Source organism: Microtus oregoni, unplaced genomic scaffold (genome assembly GCF_018167655.1).
Source record: "Microtus oregoni isolate MIOR12 unplaced genomic scaffold, Mior012 000156F_ref0000345, whole genome shotgun sequence".
Taxonomy (NCBI): Eukaryota; Metazoa; Chordata; class Mammalia; order Rodentia; family Cricetidae; genus Microtus; species Microtus oregoni.
The window spans coordinates 1,111,388-1,134,376 of record NW_024544811.1 but is presented as its reverse complement, the minus strand read 5'-3'; the positions used below and the strand labels follow the sequence as shown (position 1 = coordinate 1,134,376).

General features: G+C 37.1%; 1 protein-coding gene and 1 pseudogene across 5 annotated transcripts in view; one reads left to right on the top strand and one right to left on the bottom strand.

Moving 5' to 3' along the window:
• LOC121445084 (muscleblind-like protein 3) overlaps positions 1 to 22,989 on the bottom strand; it is a 96,937-nt gene that overhangs the window by 28,047 nt on the left and 45,901 nt on the right. The gene's annotated exons all lie outside the window — the stretch shown is intronic.
• LOC121445085 lies at positions 16,497 to 17,349 on the top strand (annotated as a pseudogene).

Genomic DNA, 22,989 nt, shown 5'->3' with positions numbered 1-22,989 from the left:
AGTTGCTCCCTCTTACGGGACCCATCGGCCCAGGATCAGTGCACCAGTCACCCAGAAGGAATGCTAAGCTCCAGCTTACCTGTCCAGCTGCAAGGAACTGAAGGAAGTTGCCTGTGGGAGCAGGCAATTTGTTCACTACATAGCTCCTCCCATCACAAGCTTCACACCAATCACTTACTCTGTCAGCAACTCCACCTTCCAAGCCACGGAGGCAAAACTGTGCACTTACTTATTTGTAGATAAGTGACTATAATGCCTATTGGAGCTCCCTCTTCAGGTTAAGACGAGAAGGCACATGTAAGTGACTTTTGTGGAGCTGGGGATGGAATCTGGGCCTCCAGCAGAGCGCGCTACTTTTGAGCTATACTCCCAACCTGACTTCAAATTTTTACAGCAGATTTTCCGAGCACACACAATACTGCATGAAAACGAGGCTTTTATATTTTTAAGGCTTTCTTTTTTATTTGTGGGCTCGGAAGAAGTTAAACAGAGAGGCTGGCTTTTTCTTTCTTTTGTCTGTTGAATACTCAGATTCAAGCAGAAGTGAGTCATCTATTAATGTCCAGGAAAATGAGTGATTAGTGTCACATAAAATTTATGCAATTGCATACTTCAAACACAAAACTGAAGTAGCTTTTTCAGTCAACGCTTGATTACTCCTATTAAAACAAAGGAAAAGTCAAGGCCATGCTAATTCTAATGAACAAAATAATATGTTCCAGACAATGGCTGTAAGAGGTTCACATTAGTTCACATCACTGAATATAAATATATATCACAGAAGTGGCAATCAATTTAGTAATAAATTGACAGTCACAGTCCCAAATTTATTTTTATTCATTAGTAATATAGACTCTTAGAGTGGAATTATAAAACATCAGAATTAGTAAATTCTAAATGAAAGAAATTATACGATGCTGGGGAACTTTATACATTAATGGACATATAACAGAAACATTAACTGACAAAACTGGACAGACCCCTGGAAATCTTTTAGTCCAGCATTTGCCAGAATGTTTACTCCAGACTAGGTAGGAGGTGCAATGAGTCCTGATGAAATAGTTGGAAGAAATGGCATCATGTATTCCTCTCTCAGAGAATGAAAATATACAAGGATCCCATATGGCCTGCAGTAAAGAAATATGCTCACTTTTGTTCACTCAGTATTTTAGAACATTTTTTAATTATTAAAATCTACCACATTACATCAAATGCCCAATGCCATCTCTCTATAGAGTGTCTAGTGAAAATCCCATCAAATTCATCTTTCTAATGCTACAGATAAAGAAACTGAAGCTCAGACTAGAACTCATGAAACTGCATAGGGCAAGGTTGTTTTCTGGTTGCTGTTTTTGGTTTTGTTTTCATTTTCATTTCTCTCCTAAATTGAAAAAGAGCTTTTCCATTGCAATGTTTTTTTTTCTCTCTCTCTCTCTTTTTTTGTTGATGTTGTTTGTTCTTTTGCCTAGACTCGATCTCCTCAAAGCTAACAACATGGACAAGTTTTACTATAATTGCTACAAAATAACATCCCAGTATAATCTTCCCAAGGCCTCTCAGAAGCTGTTAGCTTCATCAGGAATTTTGCCATGCTTGCTGTGTCTTTCTTTTGTTTTAAGGCTTCCTCAGGCAACTTTTCAAATAAGAACTTCAAGTCACCTCTGTCTAACTGGCTTTCCTATGTTGGGACTTCTCTCCCCTGGAACCAAGCCAGTTACTCCAGGTTTTCCATGACTTAAGGGTCTCAAGTGAGTTTTAACTGTACTAAAATTCAGGAAGTAGGAAGGTATTTGGCAATTCTCTCCATTCCTATGGGGCTTAGTTATATGCTATGCTTAAACTTTGGGGTTTCCATTTAGCAAAATTAAATTTCTTGCCTCTATGTAAAATAGATTTCATACAAGGATTTAATTTAGATAAATATCTTCCAAATATGGAAATAGAACATAAGATGAGAAAAATGCTGATTATTGTTCAGACTTAAACGGGTTTGTTTTGCAAGACTTGGTGTATTGTTAATAAATTTCTAATTATGTCTCAAAACACAGGTACCTATCAATCCACACAAATGTTGTATAACGGGTATATACAATAATGGACTTAATATTACATTTTAAAATTAGGGGCATCAAGATAAAAATCAGTTGTTATTGTGCTAAAAATGAATATTCCTTTAGATAATGAATTTTAAGAGCATAGCATCAAAATGTTTACAGGTTGTTGCTAAGTTTGTAAGTGTGAGATCATGTTACAAAACTCAAAAGGAGAGAAATACATTCACATTAAAATTATTATTCTCTACACACTCCTATCATACTCCCAACTAATAAAGAAAAATGCAATTTCTAAGCAGGAAATTTTATCTGGTGACACAGACCACCTCTAAAATGCTTGGCAGCATGCACCAAGGCACATTTTGTTAGTCATTTCATATATATTTATGCATATCTATTCTAAGTCCATTATTTAATATTTATTTACAACTGTAAGATCTAGACTCAAGGCAGTTGAGAGTATCATACAAATTCCAAAATAAAACTCCAAATCCCAACTGTGGTATATTTAAATAAAGTGGTATTTTCATCAAAATGTATCTGAAATTCATCTAAAAGTTATGTCAATTCCCTCTCTTGTTCTGTAGACATGAAAACAAGAAAATGATTTTGTTGCCTTAACATCCACCAACTTTCCTCAATTTCAACCGAATTCAGAGATCTGTGTCTCAGAGATAGAAACTGAATTGACAAAAAGTTCTAAATGGTACTGCTGCCATAACTTTTTATAGTGCGTTTTAAAATGATCTTCTCCAACTCTGGTTCAGTAAGCACAGCACTCTTATTAACTCACCTGCTGTTTTTGGTGAACTGTTAATATTTGACAATGATGAAACTGTTCCTAGTCAAAGACCTAAACAAGGCTATCTACAAACAATGTAACTACAATATGGGTTAGTTTAATAAAGAGATTAAGGGAGGTTTTCTATTTTAAAATAAATTAACCCTTCAATCATAAATGTCTCATGCCTTTACAGAGAAAAAGTTGAAATATGATTGTTGCCAAAAGATGCCTATATCCAAATCCCAAACAAGGAGAAAACTTAAACAAAGCAAAGAACAGAGAGAATTAATTAGCTATGTTTAAAATCCATCAACTTTACTCTTGAAGTCAATTTAAAGGTTTGGAAGAAGACTTACACCAAGACTGGTGCCCTTGTAATGGGGTGGCACTTTTTACAATGTGAAAACTTGATATTCAGCACAGAGAGGCGTACCCATGCCACACAGGGCAGTCTAGTCTGCGTACTCTATTAAATGGAGTCCTCCATTTGGTAAGGGAAAATAAAACAAAACAAATCTACCCCAGCTGCGTTGTGTCTTCCTTGTCAATCAGGATAAATCAGAAAACGAGTCTTCGAAAAAACTGAATGAGTTTTTTTATGCTTTCTATATAAGACAAATCAAATTCCATTCTACAAATTATTTCATAAAGCCAATAACATAAAATAAGCTAGGAAGTGTAAAACATCAACATGCAGGTCTTTCACATGGATTTTTCTACTAAAGGTAATTGGAGTATGTTTTATCTTATACCATTTCATGTTTTGCAGTGAGTTTATTACACACTACATTCTATACAGAGAAGTGAGCACTGATGTATTAAGCAATTAACACTATAAGTATGTATGCTGGAGGAAAGTTGTACATACAGTTTTATGTTAGGTTACTTGCCATGAGACTATTGTTAATACACATTTATATTTTCCACTAATCCCATCACAGCAAAAAGTCATTTTAAGGATTTATAGCATGATATAAACTGGTTTAATTTTGGGAAGTTGAGTCAGTGTCTTACCATGTAGCCCAGTCTGGCTTCAAACTACACACACACACACACACACACATGCATATATGTGTGTCTGTATATGTGCATACATGCACAACCTCTCAACCCTCCTGCATCAACTTTAGGGTATTTGAATTACAGATGTGTGCACTGCACCTAGTTGGTTTGCATTTTTCCGGTGTGTCCATCTGAATATAGATGGATGCCTTCGTTGTGTATATACTATACACTGGTCAAAGTGTTCTAAAGGCATTACCTCATTGACTGTTTATAATCGAGAAAAGTGAAACACAAAATGAAAACAGTGCCTAAGCTGACAGAGATAAAAAAGGAACAGAGTTTGGACTTTAACCTAGGTGCTTTATCCTAGCCACAGGTCACATTCTGAAGACCAAGATACCTTACTGCCTTGTAATACTTTGGGAGAGCTAAACTGAGGCTAGTTTAATAGATGATTTCTAATAGTTCTACTAGCTGAATCTCTACCTTCCCTCTAGCAAGGACTTAACATGAACTGATATTAGATATAGCCAGAAACTATTTAATACACAAATATATGTGTTGAAGGAGCTGAGGGCTGCGTTCCTGCAGCATGGCTCCCGGCCGCCTGGCTAGCTTATGCCCCGAAATAACAACACACAAACTGTATTCATTTAAACACTGCCTGGCCCATTATATCTAGCCTCTTCTTGGCTAACTCTCATATCTTGCTTAACCCATATTTAGTAATCTGTATAGCACCACGAGGTGTGGCTTACCAGGAAAGATTCAGCATGTCTGACCTGCGGCCATCTTGGGCTGGAGCTTCATCGCATCTGCCCTGGAGAGGAGCGGCATGGTGTCTGGCTCACTTCCCTTCTTCCCAGTATTCTGTTCTGTCTACTCCACCTACCTAATTTTCTGACCTATCAGGCCAAGCAGTTTTCTTTATTTATTAACCAATGAAACAACAGATTGACAAATGATCTTCTCACATCATATATATGTATCATAAGATACTTTTTTAAAGTACATGAGTATTTTGAGTGAACAGAAAATACATAGAGAAGGTAACTGAATGCTAAATATAGTCTTCCTCAGGTGGTTCAGTGGACAAAAGGCACTTGTTGCCAAGTCTAAAGATCTTAATTTGATCTCTGGGACCCACAATGTAGAAGAGAACAGACTCATGCAAATTGTCTTATGACCCTCACATGCACACAATAGCACATATGTACATAAGGACATACACATAAATAAGTGTAATTAAAACTAGTTTTCATATAGCATACTAAATATGGATATGCAAGTATTCCTGTAATTAGCTGACTTAGGAGTCTTTCTGTATATGCCCATAAGTGGTACAGTTGGGTAAGATGATAGCCTTATCTTTAGTTTTTTGAGGATCCTTTTTACTGAATTCAATAATGCCTACCTAGTTCACATTGCCACCAGTAGTTTATGTAGTTTCTTGGTTTTTGTCATTATCACCAGAACTTGTTTTCTTGACAAAAACCATTGTGACTGAGATGAAATGAAATCTCAAAGAAATTTTAATTTGAGTATCAGATGGCAAAAGTTATTGAACAATTTTTGAAATAATTATTATAGTTACATTTATTTCTTTGAGAAGTAGATCATGATGGTGTGGGAAGTCTTTCTGTATATGTGTTGCTTTTATTGGTTAGTGAATAAAGTTGCTTTGGCCTATGGCAAGGCAGAATAAAGTAAGGTGGGAATTCTAAGCAAATAGAGGAGGAAAGAAGGTGGAGTCAGAGAGATGCCATGTAGCCACCAAAGGAGAAAGATACCTGGGGACCTTACCGTAAACCACGATCCCCCTGGTAAAATATAAAATAATAGAAATTGGTTAATTTAAGATGTAAGAGCTAGCTAGAAATATGCTTAAGCTTAAGTCAAACAATATTACAGTTTCTGTGAGATTATTTTTGGTTTGGGTAGCTGGGAAATGAACAAGCAGCCTCTGCCAACACCATGACAGGTGAGGAAGAGATCTAAAAGGAGAGGGTAGGGGAAAACAGGAGTGTAAGGGAGTAAGAGTGGCATGAAAGCAGATGGCAACAAAGGGACCAGCCATGACATGGAGAATAGGAGAGGACAGAGGGAGGAAACAAACAACAAAAAGTATAAAGATGCATATTTATGAAAATAACACAAGGAAACCCATTTTTCTATAACCTCGGTGCCAGGAAAGTGGATCAGGTGGATCTCCAGAGTTTGCTGACCAGGCAGTCTTTCAAAGCATGTACCCCATGTTCATAAAAATAAAGATTCTGTCTCAAAATCAAGGGAGAGAATGGTAGAGAAAGACACAGGACATCAACTTCTAGCTTCCACATGTACATGCACGTCCAACACACACACACACACACACACACACACACACACACACATTTAAAAGGAAGGGGACACAAAAATATGCAGCAACTAGTCAGTCACTGAAACAAAAAAGAAAGTCTTCCATCTGTCCTAAAGTGGAATGATTAGTCCTCTTTCAACACCATTTCAGCTCTTTGTCAATTTGTAAGGGAGAAACAATGTTCAATTTTCAGGAGCTGGGTCATGGGAGCTTAAGCACAAGCCACAAGGCCCAGCAAAACTCTGCTGAGAGAGAATCAGTGGGGAAAGATTGGCACTTTGTGACCATTCTTACCACCCTAAGGGAAGAACTTTAAAAACACATTGTTTTCATTCTGTGTAGGCTTACTCTGATCACAAGTGTTTGAGTGCTGAAGGTTCAACATTTTCACAAAGTGGAGAAAAACTCCAAAGGGGACAAAAGTTCAACCTCATTTTGAAAAGAACAGTACAGATTGTTCTTCTGAAGTATTCCATTCCGGTAAGAGCAGAGGCAAATGGCAAATCAAATAAAACACTCACAGTATCTCACAAAAGCCTTCCCCCACCAAAAGCATAGTGCCGTGAACTTTGTGATTTTCAGATATAAATGAGGAGGTGGTTACATCATGTAAATACATCAGTAATGTACACATATCTACTCTTCAATTTATCATTTTGTTCTTTTCTACAACTTTTAAAACATATGGTGCTATAGACATTTGCTGATGTCAAGAATTTGGCTCGTATGATAAGTGATTGAGCAACTGAACACACTGAAATGCATACTTTTAGAGATAGCATAACAACAAAAACCCAAGAACAATGACATAGCCATTATCATGAGAATCAACCATTTATAACTGATTATTTTGGTTCGAATCTGCAATATTCATGAAAGGGTCATGTGAATAATCTTACCACCAAGATGGTAACTCTACTGGCAAGTGACAAACTTTAGGATATTAGGTCCAATTGTAATCACTTGGAATGTTTACTAGAAGTCAATTTTGAGACCTCAACCAGTCACAATCTCCCTTTCTCCTTCAAGCTTTCTCTCTGTCTCATCTATCTATCTATCTATCTATCTATCTATCTATCTATCTATCTATCTATCTATCCATCCATCTATTATCTATCTATATTTTCTTTTTGACTTCCATAAGGTGGGCAGGCTTCCTTTGTCACAAGTTTCCTATCACAGGACTTAAAATATCCAAAAACAGAGAGCAGACAAAAACCTCTGAAAGTCTCTGAAAGTGTGAGACAAAATACATCTTTTCTTCTTTTAAGGTGTTTTTGTAGTAGCAACAGAAAACTAATTGACTATTCATACTGTCAATGTATTTTTCCTAAACTAAGAAGGAATAAATTTCAATATGAATGCAGATTTTACTGGAAAGAAGGCTAAACTGGAATCCAAGTGCACTAGATTGTAATTATTTCAAATCATGTTAGTTTGCAAATAATTCCTAATTCCATATACTTTGTAGGCTTTTGAATAACCATAGAGACTAGGAAAAATTAATATGTTTTGGAAATAATATCATATGAAAAATGTATCTTATTACTTTTTCAATAAAACTAAAATACTAGTTTATAGTTAGTTATAAACAGCCTGATAATTTACAAGTACTTGTATTGTAAGTAATGTTTTATATTCTATATAGCTCTTGATTATATAGTAATATAAATTATCAAATGCCTAGAACAATTATTTATACATAATGTTAAAAATGAGGTCATTCTTATGAGAACTGGATATTACTATTAAGCAATTGCTGCTACCACATCTTAGCGTTATTTATAGTAGGTGGAGAAGAACATAAAAAAGCAGAGACACATATTACTCTCATTTTTCTATTTCACTTCATATAACCTTTGCCCTCTCCTCTTCAACTGTCAAGAAACTAGCACTCAAGAGACTAATTCTTCTTCTATTATTACAAAGGCCTACATTATGATTTAGGAGTAACAAAGCCTAGAGCAATCCTCAGTGGTAGAGCACTTGCCAGCATGCCAAAAGCCCCAGGATCTAGTCCCAGCATTCAGAACATATAAAAAACAAGACTTCTGAAAATTAACACAACAGAAAATTATGTTTGAATACTAATGCAATATATAAATCATTTTTATTATACACAAAAGCATAGAACATCACAATCTTTGATACAGTTTTCCTAACATTATTGTGGCCAGTATTGTATTTTATTTAGAACATTTATTAAAAAGATACAAAATATGACAAGTCATTAGTAGTTTCCCATTAGTGAGAAGGATGAAGCAATAAACAGACTTTATAATAAAAATAGTGCATAAAAAGAACAGATGAAATTGGGAGGGACTAGCTGTGGTGGTGGGGCATGGAAAGGATTGGAGGGGACGGAATGGGACATATTGATCAAAATATGTTATATATGTGTGTGCTTGAAATTCTTAAATAAAAACCCTTAAACCTCCCTGCAAAAGAATATATTATAAAAGAAGACACTAAGTGTGGCTAAAATACTAATGATTATATACAGCAAATGGATTTTAAATATTATATAAAGTGGTTAAGTAAAAGTTGAATCTCATTTTAAATATGGTTATTAAAGAGTCAACTCATTTCCCGTTTTTCCTATCAACAGGCCAACCTTTTGGAAGCTAAGATTGATTCATATTGTAAAGAAGGCAAAACTTCTTAATTATTACATATTTATAGACATAAATGATATGTATATACATATCATATGAAAATACACACATACAAATGCACACCAATTTTGTCCTCCTACTTGCTGCTTATAAAAGTTTGTAGGTCCATAATATTGAAAACAGAGAATCAGAGATACAGAAATTCACTAGCCTTTCTAAAGCATTGTAACAGATACATGGCTAGGACAATTTTATTTCTTTTCAATTTCACACATTTATCCAACAATATCCTCCTTGGCTAGTCACCTACACAAAACTCCATGAGAAGTTTCTATATGGCCCACCAAAATAAAGTTCTATGATCAAAGAATTTTAAGGAATGTCAGGATGTGAAGCAGTAAACTACTGTCTTAATTGAAGAAGTTCTCAGAAACTTCCCCCATATGATAAGCACTGTGGTGCTTTGTTTAGGAAAATGTAGCCGGCTTTCCAAGGGTCTGAGTCCTGTGAATCAGACACCATGTTCTCCCACATCTGAACAAGAGGGGAGAAACAACAAAGGTTCTGCAGCATTGAAATATCATCTTGAGTTGTTATAATTTATAGTCATAGTTTTCTCTAAAGTTTTTCAAATATTTGTGATCATCAGAACCACCAGGAGGGTTTCTTGAAAAACACTAGGCCACAAATACCTCTTGATTGTCTTTTCCGGCAGGTATTGGATGAGGCAAGAGAACATAAATTTACGGCAAGTGCCCAGATGAAGCCACTTTTGTGACCCTGGACTCTCAGGGCATACTGTTCTATTCATCGAATAATAGATTTAGCTATTTATCAAGAATTTTCCTGTTACTGATAATTCGAATCATAAAAGGCCACAATGAAGAGTTTCCTATTTTTATTCCACGAATCTGACATGGTGCTAGCAGTGACGCACAAGTAGCCAATGTAGATCACTAAATGAAAGATTGGGCTTCTCAAAGTTCCTAGAAAATCAATTCAGTTTCTGATTACAAAAATAGGCCTATTAATTATAATGGAAAGAAAGTACATGAGAGCTCTGGTTCCATGGTGAACATATTTGCTCTACATCATTGCCAGAGTGCTTTTCTGAATGTTTGTTGAGGACCCAAATGGAAGAGAAAAAGCTCCCCAGCTCTCCTTAAATTCATACCTTCAATGGCTTCAGAAAGTCCCAGTCATTTGAAAACATTAGCCCTTCTCTTCATTCCTTAGAAACATATCTGGAAAATGTGACGTAAAGGCAAGAAAATGCTTTTACCTTAAAAGTAGCAGCCCAATGCTAACTACAGTGTCTCAATATGGATAATCTAAAATTGAGGATCAGCAGATCCCTAACCCGCAAAGCAAGCACTGGATACAAAGTTCATCTGTAGCCCTGGAGACAGCCGGATCCTGAGAGCTCCCTTGCTGGTGTCTCCAGGCATTATGACAGAGAGCTAGAGGAAGACACCCAAAGTCCTGCTCTGGTCTCTGCATGTACATACATGGACATGTATGTGGACACAGACACGCCATCCTCTTTCCTGCACAGTACTAGGTAAAGAGTCAAGAGCTTTAACCATGCTACCGCTGAGCTACATACTCTCATCCTCTTTAAAATAGTGAAGAAAGTATCAAAAATTTTTGCTTATTTTTTTCATTTTCCATTTTGTATTAAGATTAGTTGTAGCTGCATTTAATTCATTTGTTCTTTACTTTTACTTTAGACTGAAAAGTAAGTGTACTAAATGCACAATATGATATGATTATCACTGGAAACCGATTTTAAATGGAGATCTCCAGTTTCCAATATGGAAGTGCTCAGAATACAATAACATATCTAAATAAAAACTACCTAGGGGTTTAATGAACTGCAAAAAAAGCAACTCTTCCCGTGTTGACCAACTCTATTTCTATTTATACAAGTATATTCTTCTTGGAAATAACTTACAAGAAAGGTATTTTTTTTTCCAATAAGGTCATTACATCAGGTCCAAAGAGTAAGTCATTCACAGTAGGAATGACATGATATTCATTTTTAAAATTTGATAATTATATCAACGTATTCCAAATGTAAAGTAAAGTTCATCACTGGGCCCCAAATGTAGCGCAGAGCTTTCGAGCAACCAAAAGAAAATACGAACATGCATCAAACTACATTGCTTTCTCCCTGATCAAAGAACAAATATGATACTAAGCACCTCTCATGTTAAAAAGACTGTGCCAAGAAATGGATGAAGAAACAAAGAGGACCTAGTTTAGCTCCAAAGACCTCATGGAACTTACCCACGAAGGTCAGTCTCATCTATCCTGAAGTTGCAGAGACTAAGGAAAGACTGAAGGAATTCTGGGACAAGAAGCCTGTTGAGGGTGTGGGAAACCAGGAGAGGAAGCCAAGGTGACCAGGATATCCATGGTACTGAGGAGGAAGGGCAAGTTTGATGGGGAGACTTACGGTTTCCCTAAGGCATCACTCATCATGGTTTTGCCTTTGCTTTTTTTGTGGAAAGCACAGCAGTTTCAAATGGCAAAATGATATAAGGAATTCTCTCTCTGGGAGAAGGGTCTTTCTTTGTTCCCCTCCCCAAACACATTGAAGTATGTGATTTCCTCATTACATTTTCATTATAGTTTGGTTTCAAACATGGTAATAGTGGAGCTAAGTTATTTCAAAATAAAAAGACTGCCTAAATAGATGTTTTCTACTATCCTTTTGTGGCCCCTCATTGTTTCTTCCTTCCTTGCTTCCTTTCTTACCTTTTATAATCTGTGACTTATAGCAACGTCATTTTTTCCTTACCTGTTTCTCTAGTGGGAGAATAGGAAAATTGGGGGGAAAAGAAGGAAAGTGGGCAGGAACTCATTATATAGCCTAAAATGTCCCTGAGTTTCTGATGCTTCAGTCTCCAACTCCCAAATTCAGGAACTATAGGCACTGGCCAAAATGTCCCTCTTATCTTTCCTGTTTTTGAAAGAAAGTAGAGTCAGCTGCTTAAACTGGCTCATATCTTGGTTACAGAGTATTTCACATGGCCTCAGAATATTTTATTTTGAATACCAGACATTGCTATCTAGGAATGGCCATAAAGATGGAGAAAGTAAAAAGAGTTTTACTCACTTAAAAACTCAGCATAACTCATAATCCTACCTAGATAATCTTCAGGCTACTCTCTTAATATCTTCCTAATTCATTTCAAAGGAGGTTCTTTTTACTAAATTGCAATTATTGAACACTTTTTGAAGTGTTAATGTATGGACCTCTTTATTGGAAATTTTTTTTTTTTGCCTTCCTATGCTCAGACTCCAAGAATTACAAGCATCACGGAGTATTTAGAGTAAGTTATCAGTTTAAGTATATGTATGTGTTTATCAAAGTAGGCAATAATGTTTGTCAAAAAATCCTTTGGAGAATGATCTCATTATCATTAATAATGATTTCAATAGTACTTTGATTGGTAAGCTACCTGTGTGTGATCAAATGCAATTCCAAACATTTTATACAAATTTATGCTTAAAGTTTACTGGATTATCACACCAAACATACATACATATATACATAGCACATACATACATATATATTCATTTATAAAAATATTCTAGACTTCTCAGAGCTCTAAAATAAAGCCTAGAGTCCTAGCTCTGTACTGTCTCTGTGTGCTGGAGACAAAACTCAGAGCCTTGTACTTGCTAAGCAAGGGCTCTACCATAGAATCACGTCCTTCGCCATTCACTGAATTTTAAGCCCACTCCTCTCCAGTTCAAGCTCTATGCTCAGGCCTGTCTAAACTTAACACCAAACTCCCCAGACACTCCAGCTTTCCCCTTCTGACTTTGCTTAGCTTTTCCTTTCTGACTTGAATGTCTGCCTATACCTTCTTCAAAGAATACTTCAAACACACTTCTTCCATGACTGTGTCTTTAATCTCTACAGCTGGACATAATCCCAGTCCTGTCCTTCCTGTGGACTCTTTTAACTGTGAGATAATACATGGCTTATGGCACATGCTAGAGCAGCCTTATACCAAGAGCTCCTGCAAGAGTCACGCCTTCCATAATTTTGTGCTCTGTACAGTACTGAGCCCAATCACTGCCTAGTAAGTAAGATGTTTCAGTAAATGTTTGTTAAACAAATCATATCTTTGGGGATTGAATCCATATAGAACTTCCAAAGGATACAACAGAACTTTAAGCATTAAATAACTCCTGACATTTATAAAAATTTTGGTAAAGAACCACAAATAGCCCTCCAAAGTATATGCCACCAAAGGCTATTGTTGGAAGAGAAACACGGGTGGCAGGATTCTCATGATTTACTCAAGGCCACACAATGAGCCCTTCTCAGAGCTGTTAGTCTAAGGTAACATTTTCTCTATGTATTGACACTTGCTGATATCATATCACATTCCAAATATTCTAATGGTTACATTTGTAATTCACCAAAGAAAGAAGCATTTAGCAAGACGATTCTCGGGCATTCTTGAAAAACAAGACAGTATCTTTTCTTCAATGCTATGTACTGGCAGAATGAAAATGTTCATAATTTTAATGTTTGTCAGTTATGTTTAAGACCAAATTTGTTTCCAGAACTAATTTTTTTTCTGTGCTGGGGATGAAAATTGGGGTCTTGCAAGTATGAAATATATTCCTAATCACTGAGCTGCAGGCCCTGCCCTTTAAATTTATTTCCATATAACTAACTTGCTTGAGTACTAAAAATAAAGGAAGCAAACTATGCTATTAGAGAGGCTAGAAGAAAATTGAAGTTCATGTAACTGATAAGCATAAGCATTAACAAAAGAAAAACAAATCTTGGGGGATTAGGTTATTTGTGAAATCCTTAAAACGAAATTGCAGTGCTCTTGAAGATGTCAAAAATCCTCAAATTGTTGTGTTACTATTACTATCTTTCACAAATAGGCCCACGAACAAATATTTGAACACAATGTGACAAGGTGGTCTTAAAACAATCTTATCTCTGGGTCAAAGATTAGGGATAGTACAATGCTATCCACACAATGTATTCCAGGGTATAAAACAAGCTAGATAAAGAATATGAAGTCACAGAGGGAGAAAGTTTTCTGGAGCCCCCAAATAGAGAATAAATCCGTATCACTAGCACTTGAAATCATTAAAGAAGGAGGACTAGAAGCTGGAGGCCAGTCTGAGCTCAGTCAAACTCCATCACAAAACAAAACAACAGAAAGCAAGGCCTGTGAAAACAGCTCACTGGCAGAACTGATGGCTAACAGGCAAGAGGCCTTGGATTCCATTCCCAGCAATGCAAAAAGGCAACAGCACAATCTGTTCATTTTGATGCAGAAAATATACAGTATTGCTACTATGTAGGTTGTCAGTGAATTGTGTCCAACATTCACAATATGGCTTGGTTTAGGGGATTTGTTGTATCTACCGTGGGCTCTATACTTTCAAATTTAGGGACAATTTTAACAGTTTGGAAACTATCCTCACTGTCTATTCTTTACCCAGAAGAAAGTGGATAGGACTAAAAGTTATTTTTATACCAACTTCTAGTGTGTCAAAAACGAGTTTCAACAAAAAAGTCCATTTATGATAGAAAACATTCAGCTGGAAGCATACATTTAATAAATGCCTTTGAAAAAGTCATAGCTGAAAAACTATTTCTAATGAATGATACTATATCCATATGTTCTTTAACTAAATAAGATTAGGCATGACAGTACATAATATTGCACAAATGTATCATAAACAAGATACAACCAAGTGGTGGTGGCGCACGCCTTTAATCCTAGTACTTGGGAAGCAGAGGCAGGTAGATCTCCATAAGTTTGAGGTCTACAAGAGCTAGTTCCAGGACAGTTGGGACTGTTACATGGTGAAACCCTGACTTGAAAAAAAAAAACAAAAAAATTAAAAAGATATAAAAATGATTTAGTCTATCTCCAGTGACTATGTGGTTAAGCCCAGATACAGGAGGATCATTTAAAAAATAAAGCAAAACAATGAGGACTACTGAGAACTCAAGAACAATGGCAATGGGTTTCTGATCCTACTGCACGTACTGGCTCTGTAGGAACCTAGGCAGTTTGGATGCTCAACTTACTAGACCTGGATGGAGGTGGGGGTTCCTTGGACTTCCCACAGGGCAGGGAACTGATGTGGGAGTGTCATATATCAATCTGTTGATTTCATTGGTTAAGCAATAAAGAAACTGCTTGGCCCTGTGGGTGGAGTAAACAGAACAAAATGCTGGGAGGAAGAGGAAGTGAGGTCAGACTCCACAGCTCTCCTCTCGGGAGCAGACGCCTGAGAGAGACACCATGCCCCGCTCCGGGGCTCCGACCCAGGATGGACTAGGCTAGAATCTTCCCGGTAAGACCGGTGCTCACAGATTATTAGAGATGGGTTGATCGGGATATCAGAATTAGCCAGAAATGGCTAGAGCTAAAGGGCCAGGCAGTGTTTAAATGAATACAGTTTGTGTGTTGTTATTTCAGGGCATAAGCTAGCCAGGTGGCTGGGGTGCCAGGGACGCAGCCCCCCGCCACTCTTATTACTACAGGGAACCCTGATTGCTCTTTGGGCTGAGGAGGGAGGGGGACTTGATTGGGGGAGTGGGAGGGAAATGGGAGGCGGTGGTGAAGAAGAGACAGAAATTTTTAATAAATAAATAAATTTAAAAAAAAGAATTAGAATAGAAACAGAACAATAAAGAGACTGATTCTAAAAAATAAAAAAATAAAGCATGAACAAAATGGAATCATTTATTGCCTTAAAAAATAACATCAAGACAAAAAGTATAAAAAGTGTGAAAGTATAACTTAAAATGTGTAATTACATCTGACAATGAACTTGACCTTGGCTAAGGTAACTGGCAGTATAGGAATAAAAACACTGAAACATGCTGGGCATGAGAGCTACTCATTTACTCAAGCACTCAGGAGGTAGAGGTAGTGGTTTTCTGCGTGTTTCGGGCCAGGCTAGTCTACACTGTGAGTTCTAGGACAGCTGGAGATACATAGAACCTCTCTAAAAATTTAAAAAATATATATAAAAAATGGAAAACTAAATAATGCTAAAACTTTAAACAAGATTACATATCCAGGTTATACAATAATAATCACAAAAATAGATTTCAAAAACCCAAACACCACTTATGTAGTTAAATACACGCAGGAAAATGAAAAGCTAATGATAGCAGATGGCTATAATTTCTCTCAATCACAAAAGCTTGATGTGGGATGCCCTTCTGTGTGCTGTGCATATGTCTTATACCATTAGTTAATAAAGAAGCTGATTTGGCCAATAGCCAGGCAGAATAGAGCCAGGCTGGAAATAAAGCATCTATAAAAGGGACAAAGAAGGGAGAGTCTGGGAGACACAGCTCCCAGAGAAATAAGATGTGGGGTAACAACTCATGAGCCTCTTGGGAAAATATAGACTATTAGAAATGGGTTTAGTTGTAAGAGCTAGTTAATAATAAGCCTGAGCTAATAGGTCAAACAGTTTGTAATTAATATTAAGCCTCAGAGTGGTTATTCGGGATCTGACAGGCAAGAGAGAAACCTCCATTTACATAAGCCTGTAAGTTGAAGATCAAATTACACAGAATTTAGAGGAAAAAAGTCACTTTAAAGATGGTACAGGCAGAGCAGCCTTCAGAGATCCCGTGGATCTGTGTCTTGCTTCAACAGTGTTTCGACAGAACAGACCCGGGGCCTCCCTTTGTTAGCTTCCACCGCTCCTCATCTGCAGCCGCAGCCTCCGGGACCATCACCTCGCCGCCTTCAGCTCCCAGGACCAGCTAACACCGTCTCTTTGCCGGTAGCTCCAGACTGCGTCTCAACCATGACCTCCCAGATTCGTCAGAATTATTCCACCGAAGTGGAGGCTGCCGTGAACCGCCTGGTCAACCTGCACCTGCGGGCCTCCTACACCTACCTCTCCCTGGGCTACTATTTTGACCGGGATGACGTGGCTCTGGAGGGTGTAGGCCACTTTTTCCGCGAATTGGCCGAGGAGAAGTGCTAGGGTGCCGAGCGTCTCCTCAAGTTACAGAACGATCGCGGAGGCCGTGCACTCTTTCAGGATGTGCAGAAGCCATCTCAAGATGAGTGGGGTAAAACCCAGGAGGCCATGGAAGCTGCCCTGGCCTTGGAGAAGAACTTGAACCAGGCCCTCTTGGATCTTCATTCCCTGGGCTCTGCCCGCACAGATCCTCATCTCTGTGACTTCCTTGAAAACCACTTCCTGGATAAGGAGGTGAAGGTCATCAAGAAGATGGGCAACCACCTGACCAACCTCTGCAGGTTGGGTACTGGGCCCCAGGCTTCTCTGGGCGAGTACCTCTTTGAGCGGCTCACTCTCAAGCATGACTAGGAGGCCTCTCCTTCCAAGGGGCTCCCACCTCTGCTCTGCACCAGCCCGCCTCAGGACCTTCACCCTAACCTCTCAAGAAGCCACTAGGCAGCTTTGTAACGCCCTGGAGCCCCTCTCAAGTTTTGGACCAAGTAAAAATAAAGCCTTTTGAAGCAGCAAAAAAAAAAAAAATGATACAGGCAGAAAGTTTATTTCTTGGGGAGGGAATGAGCAGTAAAAAAAATTTATTCTCTGGGTACAAAATCATGTTCCTAAAAAACTATCCCCAAGTTCCAAATGTACCTAAGTACCTGCTAGACACAGTTCACAAGAAATGATTTGGAAAAGGACAGTATTTACATTTGGACTTGAGTTTTGTGCATGATGATAGATATAGGTCTATTTTCATTCAACATGTTGATATCCAGTTATGCCAGCACCATTTGTTAAATATGCTTTATTTTTTTCCATTAGATATTTTTGCAATGAATTTATAGAGCTGTGTTAACAGAAACAAAATTATTTATTTATTTATTTGGTTTTTTTGAGACAGGGTTTCTCTGTGTAACAGTCCTAGCTGTCCTGGAACTAGTTCTAGTAGACCAGGCTGGCCTCAAACTCCCAAGTGCTGGGATTGAAGGCATGTGCCACTGCCTGCCACTCAGCAACAAAATTATTTTTAGATTGTCCTAACATGAAAGAGTTTCTTGATAACCAAGGGCCTGACATATAATACAGTTTATTTTTTAATTTCAGATTTTCAAGTTTCTCCTATCAGATGGGAATAATATAATCAAATTGCATTTGGCAAATACTTTCCTGTTCGAATTCTGAGTTACATATCACCAAATGCCCAACTGCAACTTTGCTGCAAGGAAGGAGAGCAATGACCTTGAGCTATGGTCCTATAAAACTGCACTTTAAGTAAAGTCAATTAGAGTTGAAGTTATTTTTTTTAAATAATCTATTTTAAGGTTGAACAGCTACTATAATATCTAGGTGATTGGTAACAGATATCACCAGCTAACCAGAGCACTTTACTAGTAAGTAGATAACAAGATCAGACATCAGGGAGCATTATGAAAAATCATCCATCAATCTGGTTAGTGAACGGAACAATGCAGTGTTTGGGAAAAAGAAAGGTAAAGGGGACAGAGACAGCCCAGTTGTTCTGTTGTTTGGGACTTGAACAAAGCTATCATCATAATGTTAAATAATTTTGTAAGCCTACAGTATCTCCTTTCTGTTCTACATTTTGGAACAAACAGTCTAAATGATTAACAATAAACTAAGAGTATGAGTCAGGCATTAAGGCTCATATCAGTAATCTCAGCTCTTGGGAGGCTGAGTCAGAAGAATTGTTTAGAATTAGAGAATGGTGTGGGCTACATCTAAGACCCCATCTCAACAATAACCCCAGAATGAGAGCTAAAAATGAACCATAAACCTTAATTAAAATACCTTTTTGACATTTTCTCCATTTTTTCTTCTCATGTGATAATGATTCAAATGATTGGAATCATCAGGTTCTTCTGATAATTTCGCAGTGATCTTGAGAAATTAACTCTTTCTCATTAACTCCAGTTTCCTCATGTATAAATGGTAAAAAGATTTTAATTGAATAGTCTTTCAGCAGCCAAAATTCTCAATTTCCTACTTTTCTTTGAAATACTATGGACACGAGAACTTCTTCAATTATCTGAACCACTGAGCCTTTGGGGAAATCTAAATAAAGTCCCTACTTTAGGTGCTTTGCTTAGTGCTAATTTTCTGGTTTTGATAATTTTATTATGAATAAGTTGTTGACAGTAGAGGAATCTGGGTGGAGTGTGCAGGGAGTGCTTCGATTATTTTTGTGATTGTTCTTTAAGTCTAAATTTATTTCAAAACAAAACATTGAAATAAACTGAGACTGTTTGGGTACTAATCATGAATCTATTTTTCATTCAAGAGATTTTTTTAAAAAAATTTTTCCCAAAAGACTATTATAAATGAAGGATTATTCCTTTCTAAGGACAATATCAAAGAAGATATTTTAAACTCAGGCATTATTTTCTGTGACTCTCTTTATAGTAGAGGCGAACCTCACAGCCGGAGTTCATAAGTGGTTCTGTGTCTTGTGTAAACCTTAAGCTTATGTTGCAAAGAGTCTGACTTTTGGCAAGTTGTGCCTACGCAAACATGGATGAACACATATTCAGTCAAAATAGTCTTTTTGTGTGAGGTGCTGGAGATTGAACCCAGGGCCTTCACCGTGCTGGGTAAACAACCACTATGCTAAGCCTTAACTCCCAAATACTTAAGTTTTAAGCTAGTAAAAGCTGCTGTGATTGGTGGCTCTAAATATAGAACATATGGATCATAGGGTTGATTATTACCTACAAAGATAGAGTTATATGTCTTAATGACAAGTTTCACTTGTTATATTATCACTGTGCTTGTAATCATACATAAAGCGTGAAGACATACTTTAGATGTCTTTTGTGTGAATTACACTCCCAGTTCCCATCATTTACAAATGTATATGGATTAACATAATTATACTTTGAGTATGACTGCTCTTACGGCTTAAGTAGTAAGTAGTTTTTACAAAACTACCAAAGTACCGACTATGACAGGTAGGTATGGTTTCTGTTGATCTGCTATAATGAAATACTAAAAGTACTTATGTATTTCCTGCATAGCAGGTAGATGGTTATCATACACTGCTTCAAGAATAGAGTGGAAGATTCAAGATATGCCTGATAGTTTTGATGCAGAGTAAACTGGCTATGAAAATAACCACAGATGATCTTTTGTTAAATCTAAGAGGAATTCATTTAAACTATCAATCTAAATCAATGACAGCATGTAATGCCAGGGAATCAGTATAAAATGGGTTAAACAATACCAAAGGGAAGTTTTGAAATGAATGTATCAAGAAGACAGGGCAACTGAGTAAAAGTAAGTGGCATAGCAACATGACGTGAGACTCATCTATGTAGCTGAGAATTAGTCTATAGGCTTCACAAGCTAGACTCCTATCTGAAAATGGCACAACCTTCATCATTAAACATGCAGCATTCACGCAGTTATGCGCACAGCTCTTCAAGCACAATGCATGATCATCCATTCAGCTCACCCTCCTATTTTTATGACCTCTGCTCATCATGAGGTGAAAATGGGACACAGTATCTATTGTACCTATTATGTAGGCAAAGAATCATCATCTGGTTGAGTAGTTAGTGCTAATGGAACAGACACACACGCACAAACACACACACACACACACACACATACAGACACATATGCCCACGCTCATGCACACACGCATGACCTCAAAAAACAAAACCCATAGCCCACAAATCATCAAATGATTGCTTCATTTCTTTAACCACTGATGAAAAAAAATAAATTTTAATGGTGCTTCAATTATACAAATTCAAGAGGGGCAACGAATGTGTCAGCAATCATTAAGGTATGTTCTTTGTGTGTTGTGCATATGATAGGAGTACAATCAGCATAGGTCAATTACCCTCATCTTAGTATAACTTTCATGCATATCTTGCGTAAGTAGCAACATAAAAAAAAACTACAAAGCTTTTGTACAACCATGGAACTCTGATGAATGTGCTATCTAAATGGCCAATTAAATATATAAAGCCTTTTAAACTAATTAAACGGCTTTATATAGAGGTTTTCATGAAAAGAAATTAAAACTGTAAGAATTATGTAAATCATCTTTATCTTGTGTGACTGATCATCAAGATATTAACACAATGCCTGAATTATTTTAAAAGAAAAGGATCCAGGAGAGTATACAGCATATGAAAATAATTAAGTGATGTATTTATATTCATTAGTCATTATTTAGTACTTGAATTAATCATTTTCCAAGCTTTAATGTCCAGTATGTGTTTTGTAAACAACCACCTTTCATATTATTTTTCTCAATGTGTTTACTTTATAGTAAGAATTCTTTTGCCCTTAATAGGAACACTGACATGAAGTATATCATATCCCTCGTTCCCTGATGCCTAGAAAGAATCTATAGGTTGTAATGAATTCCCTATCACAAAGTGAAGAACAGAACAGTGATGTCTAAATTCTAGAAATAAAATCAAAATCAGCTTCATAGCGATGGATTTGGGCCCACGAGTTTGCATCACTAAATATTGAAGTCTACCTAAATGGAACCCTTTTTAATAGCCCCTAAAACAAACGATTCACTAATTGCAAGAAAACCATACACGTGATTCACTTTGTAGTTATACCTGTTTCTTGTTTGTGTTGTCTCTTTGGAATCTCCAGAGACACTGTGAAAGTTAGGTAGTGAAGGCATTTTGTATTTATTAAAGAAAAAGTTACCCAAGGTTTGAGAAAAAAAGGAGCCCAAGGATGAGATTAGTGAGGCTCTGGCTCTATTCTAGATCTCCAGAAACAAGCTGACAAGAAGCCTACTGCAATGCCTGGACTTGCATGTGCTCTGGTGAATGAAAGACGTCACTACTTAGCTCAGTGCTCTTTTTGGCCTCAAGGAACAAACGAGTACTGCAGCAACAGACTGAAAGAAATAGACTGTAGGCAGAGCATGAATGAGGAAAGAAGGAAGAAACAAACCCTTCTTCTGAGACAGTGTCTCACTTTGTTGTCCTAGCTAGTTTTATAGCAATATGCCAAAAATTCCTAGACAATGAGGTTTTAAGTTGTATGCTTAGTCTGACTTTATTTGTCCTCTGCGAGCTGACTGATCTTAAGCATTTATAAATTACTAATATGCATAATAAGCTATATATATATATATACTAAAATTCATCAAATAGTTTCTTTGATGCATGAGAATTTTGATCACTGTATTAAAAATCCTAATTTCATGAGCTGCAGAGATGGCTCAGTGTTTAAAAGCACTTGTTGCTCTTGCAGAGGACCCAAGTTTGATTCCAAGAACCTACATGGTTGTTCACAACTATCAGTAACTCCAGTTCTTGGAGATCTGGTGCCCTCTTCTGGACTCCATAAGTACCAATTACACACGTGTGGGCAAAATATTCACAGATAAAATAAAATGAATAATTCTAATAAAAATTTTAAAGTCTAAATTCTATGTAGAAATGAAAATCTCATGAGATAGTAAATTAGTCAGGTGTGGTGGTGCATGCCTGCAATCCCAGAACTCAGGAGGCAGAGGCAGGAGGGTTGCTACAAATTCAAGGCTAGTCTGATCTACATGGTAATTCACGGACCAGACAGAGACATATATGGAGAATCAGCCTAAACTTCAGCAAGGATATAATACCTCAGTCCTACAAAAATTTGTGAGTGTTTGTTTTATGAGTATATCTATCTTGATAAATAAACTACGGCAGAATGAGTCTCCAACTGGTTTAGTTCAACATATAGAAAGACTACACCTTGTCTTAAATCAAGTAATACGTAATTTTATCCTCTTATTGATCTTACTTTTCTAGCACATTTTCCTTCTAAATGTCTAGAAATGGACACACTGAAGTACTTATGTGCACTCACCTTCAGAGAATCAAAACAGGCCACCACACGGCCATTTTCGACATGGCAAACTCTTGGCGGATGGGCAAACCTGCACTCTGTATCAGCTCGAGAGCAAGTTCCTTTCTGAAATTCTCTACAAACTTCTAAAGTCAGCCACTGGGTATCTCGAATGAGAGCTACACTAAAAGTTGTCATATTGAAAGCAAAATGGCAATCAAGTGCACCCTCCTTCAGACAATAACCTGTCAGTGGATGGTTCGAGGTGTCTAAGTGAATCTGAAGCAAATGCGGAGTGAGAGAGAGCAGGTTGCTTTGATGGAATGTGTTTGTTTAGCACTTAGTTTC